Here is a 4,918-nt window from a genome sequence, read left to right as displayed (position 1 = left end):
CTGAGTCTAGCAATAAAATTTTAATCAAGCTCATCAAGAAGAAGATTGAGGATAATCCAAGGAGATGGCATGAGTTGTTGTCTGAAGCTTTGTGGGCACATAGGATCTCAAGACATGGTGCTACGAAGGTGACTCCATATGAGCTAGTATACGGTCAAGAGGTTGTTTTACCGGTGGAAGTGAATTTGAATGCTTTGAGAATAGCCAAACAAAATGATTTATCGGCAGTAGACTTTTATAACTTGATGATGGACAATATTGATGAGGTTGCCGATAAACGTTTGGCTGCTTTGAAGGCCATAGAGAGGGACAAGTTGAGGGTAGCAAGGGCTTACAATAAGAAGGTTAAGTTGAAGAATTTTCAAGTTGGCGATCTCGTCTGGAAAGTAATTCTCCCGATTGGTTCAAGAGACAGAAAATTCGGGAAGTGGTCTCCAAGTTGGGAAGAATAGTTCCCAGAAACTCTTATTTGGTGGAATCCGTACAAGGGGCACTGTTACCTCGAGCTCTCAATGGCAAGTACTTGAAGAAATACCACCCAAGTGTGTGGCAAGAAGCCTAAGTGGGCAGTGGCCGATATATGACTATCACCCTTAGCACAAACATGGCCGATACCTGATTATCGTCCTGAGGAAAATGACCGATGGAGTGTTGACATCGTCCTTAGCAGAAACACAATACAAGTTATTTTTCGGCACACAAGCTTTGCCGAAAAACAGGGGGGCATGTGTTGACACCAGATTTTGGCATGGTCACGAATCCGGATTCATATGCAAAAGTTAGAGGCAACACTTCGCGGGCTGGCCCTGAGTGAGAAAGTATTCGGCCTTTGCTGGCTGAATGAAACCTTGCCGGGGTAAAACCTTGCCGGCGGAGAAGCTTGCCGGCGTGGAAAGCTTGCCAGCGGAGAAGCTTGCCGGTGTGAAATCTTGCCGAGGGAAAGACCTTGCCGGGGAGGAAAGCTTGCCGGAGGAAAAGCTTGCTGGGCGAAGACCTTGCCGGGGGAAGAGCTTGCCGGGCGAAGACCTTGCCGGGGCTAAAAAGCTTGCCGGGAAAAAGCTTGCTGGGGTGGAAACTGTCAAGGCCAATCCGACCAGAAGCTGAAGATGGGCTCAAATGATTATCTAGATGGACTCAAATGGAGAAGTGATCTACATGAAAGAGTTCCGTATTATTGATATGAACATCTTTGAAATTTGGGTCATCACCGTCCGATTTCATCTCGAAGGCCGAAACTATGCTCAAAGTACCAAGATCTTATATTCAAAGTACATTTTAGCCGATTAAGCCCCCAAGACAACCTCAAATGAAAAAATGATCTACATGGGTTGTCTTTGTCTCGTCGAAATGACCGATTTTGATATAAAAATCATTCAAATCCGAGTTCGTATGCAAAATTTAGAGCAACCGGAGTGCGTCCCTGTCACGAGGCGAGATGTGGCGCCCCCCACCAGACACATGTCTGACGGGTAGCGCGAGGAAATAGCCTATGTTGCGAGACCGATTTGACCCTCAAGATGATCTCTGATAAAAAAACCTTCAACATGAAAGTTGTTCGTCTTGTCGAAACAGTCAAGATTGCTTTTGGTCTTGTTTTCATCCGAGATCGTTTACCACCGCAAAAAGACCCGCAAGGTGCAGCCAGTTTAAACCGAACAGTTTTGGAAAGTTCGGATAAACCAGTCCAAATTTGACTAGGGTTTTGGACGTGAATTGATGTAATTTTCTTGTAAGGAAAGCCTAGATAAATTCTTTGCTTGTACGGGAAGTCCAGCCGCCTCTTATATATGTTGGGGGTGATGGCCGATTGAACAACACACAATCAAACAAATCAATATACTACTTTTTCATCTACGTTTTATTTCTCCACCGTTTTTTCTATCTCGTTCTTCGCCGTTCTTCGTGTTTGAGAGCTACGAATCCCGAGGCTCTAGGGGCGAGCGAATCGACCTAGGCAGCCCATAGCCGCCGCAATCCCTGACGGGGTCCCTCCCGGATGCGCGGGGTTTCGGGTCTGCAAAATCGCCCGCTGACTGTCTTGCGTATCGCGCTGTCGGTCGGGTCTCCTTTGACGTGAGCTGCGGTGCATCACCCCCGGCGTCGAGGGTACACGTGATGTGTTCGTGTGTCAACAGAGAGGAACTTAGTTAAAGAAAGGTCGTGCCGAACATGAGTTATACTAAATAAACTAAGTATAAATCGAAATGGGTAAAATTGAGCTTTATTGTCTCTTGTTTTATATGCGCAGAGCCCCTAGTACAGGGGTATACGGCTATTAAGCCTTTATCAATTGTATGTTTAAGCCGGACTCGTCTAGCCATGTCTGTGGTCTTGACGACCTGTTAGATGCTTTGGCTGGTGAAGCCGCTTTATTGTGGGGCTGTCAAGGCAGCCGCACTGTTTTCCGCGTGGGAGGAACACTCAATGTTTTCCCTTTAATGAGATGATGCCTGGTGGACCGGGCATCTTAAGCGTAAGAGATGCATAATGCGGTATTGCGTTAAAGCGGGCGAAAGCTTCATGTCCCAGCAGTGCTTGATAGCTACTTGAGAATGGGGCGATGTGGAAAGTTAGCTATTCGCGACGGAAGTTATTGGGGGAGCCGAACATAACTTCTAGCCGGAGAGAACCCATGCAACGGGCATTCGAGCCTGGCGTTACCCCTTGAAAGGAGGTTTTGCTATGGTGAATTTTTGTTGGGTCTATCCCCATGTTGCGGATTGTGTCCTGGTATAACAGGTTTAGACCACTGCCGCCATCCATCAGGACATTTGTAAAATGGAGTCCGCTGATTATTGGATCTAATACCAAGGTAGTCCAGCCTGCGTTCTGGATACTTCTAGAGTAATCCTGATGGTCAAAGGTGATCGGTTTTAACAACCATTGGTGAGACTCCTTTGGGATAGGCCGTATGGTGCATATCTCTGGTGGTGCCGTTCTGTTCGTCACGTGAAGTAAGTTTACTGTTTTGACTTCTTGTGGGAAATCCTTTTGTTTCCTGGTGCTCTGCTTGTGGGTTTCGTCGTCCTCCTCACTTGGTGTGTCGAGCCCCTTGTGTTCGGCTTTGAGTTTGCCGGCTTGCTTGAAAACCCAACAATCTCTCTGGGTATGGTTCGCAGGCTTCCCGGGAGTACTGTGTATTTGACATATCTTGTCCAAGATTTTGTTTAAGTTGGATAGCTCGTCCCTGTTATCCTTGAGGGGTGGCTTTCTCTAATTCTACCGCGAGCTTTTGAATCCGGTGTTGACCGCCGTGCTCTTTGGGCTACTTCCCTTATTCTGGCGCTGGTCCTTGTTGCGTCGGGGTTTTCCGTTTCCATCCCTAACTTCGGATGTACTTGGGTTGCTGGTGCTACATCTGGCCAACCAGCTGTCCTCTCCTGCGCAAAAGCGGGTCATGAGGCTTGTTAATGCGGCCATTGTTCTTGGCTTTTCTTGGCCGAGGTGTCTGGCAAGCCATTCGTCTCGAACGTTATGCTTAAAAGCTGCTAGGGCTTCGGCGTCCGGACAGTCGACTATCTGATTCTTTTTAGTAAGAAATCTGTTCCAGAATTTCTGGGCTGACTCTCCGGGCTGTTGAGTTATGTGACTGAGATCGTCTGCATCCGGAGGGCGGACATAGGTCCCTTGAAAATTTGCCCGGAAAGCATCCTCAAGCTCTTCCCAACTTCCAATGGTGTTTTCGGGAAGGCTTTTGAGCCAATGCCGGGCTGGCCCTTTAAGCTTGAGGGGTAAGTATTTTATGGTGTGGAGGTCATCTCCTCTGGCCATGTGTATGTGGAGGATATAATCCTCGATCCAGACCCCAGGGTCTGTTGTTCCGTCGTACGCCTCTATGTTTACGGGCTTGAATCCCGCTGGAAATTCATGGTCCAGCACCTCATCGGTGGAACATAGGGGGTGTGCGGCACCCCTGTATTTGGGTGTGCCGTGATGTTCGGATATTTGTTGTGTTGCATTGCTTACTAGAGCTTACTTTCTTGGCCCGTATATAGATCTGGCTGGGCCGTCTTTTTGATGCGGATCCTTTGGTGGATCGGGTGCCGGCTTGTGTGCAGCGCCGCTTGCCGCTCCATGCTGGCCATGCGGTCGTCCATCCAACCGGATGGCTTTCCTATTTTTTCACTACGGGGGCTCTAAGGCCTCCTCATCAAATTCAGGTAGTAGCTTTCGCTTTGGATAGCTTTTTGTGCGGCGACTGCCGCCATATTTGTCTGCGGTGTTGCGTATTTTGCTCCATTTGATTCTGAGTGCATCTTCCGCAGTTTTGAGCTTCCGCTTCTGCTTTTTCAGGCTATGCGCAGTGGCGACGAGCCTTTTGTGGAGGTTCTTCTGCTCCATGAGTTTATCCGGTGTAAGGTCGTCCGGACTGTTGTTTTCGCCGGGGATGGGGTGTTCGGTTTGTTTATCCAAGTTGCCCTGTTTGGACGCTTTCTCGAAGGCATGTTCGTCGTCCGCCGGCTCGTCCTGCTCTATGGCTGGGTCTGTATGGCTGCTGTCTCTGTCGAGGCGGGGCTTGGAGCGGCGCTTACGTCGCCGCTTTGATTGTTTTTCGAGTGAACGATCCCTCGTTGCATCCCTGTGTTCCTCGTTGTCGCTTCCTTTGGGTGTGTCCACCATGTATACATCATGAGATGAGGTGGCTGTCCAGTGCCTTATAGGCGTTGGTTCATGTTCATCTCCTACATCGACGTCCATACCGTCGATGTCTTCGGAGTCGAAGTCAAGCACGCCGTTTAAATTATTGACAGTGGCTACAAAGTGGGTGGTGGGTGGGCATCAAATTTCTTCGTCGTCCACATCTCAATCCTGCCGGTCATAGTCCGGCCAGGGTTCTTCTGACAAAGAGAGAGACCTGCATGAATTCAGAATGTCGCCGAAGGGCGAGTGTTGAAAGATGTCTGCGATGCTGAACTCC

Source organism: Triticum aestivum, chromosome 3A (assembly GCF_018294505.1).
Source record: "Triticum aestivum cultivar Chinese Spring chromosome 3A, IWGSC CS RefSeq v2.1, whole genome shotgun sequence".
NCBI classification, from domain to species: domain Eukaryota; kingdom Viridiplantae; phylum Streptophyta; class Magnoliopsida; order Poales; family Poaceae; genus Triticum; species Triticum aestivum.
This window is presented reverse-complemented; position numbering follows the sequence as displayed.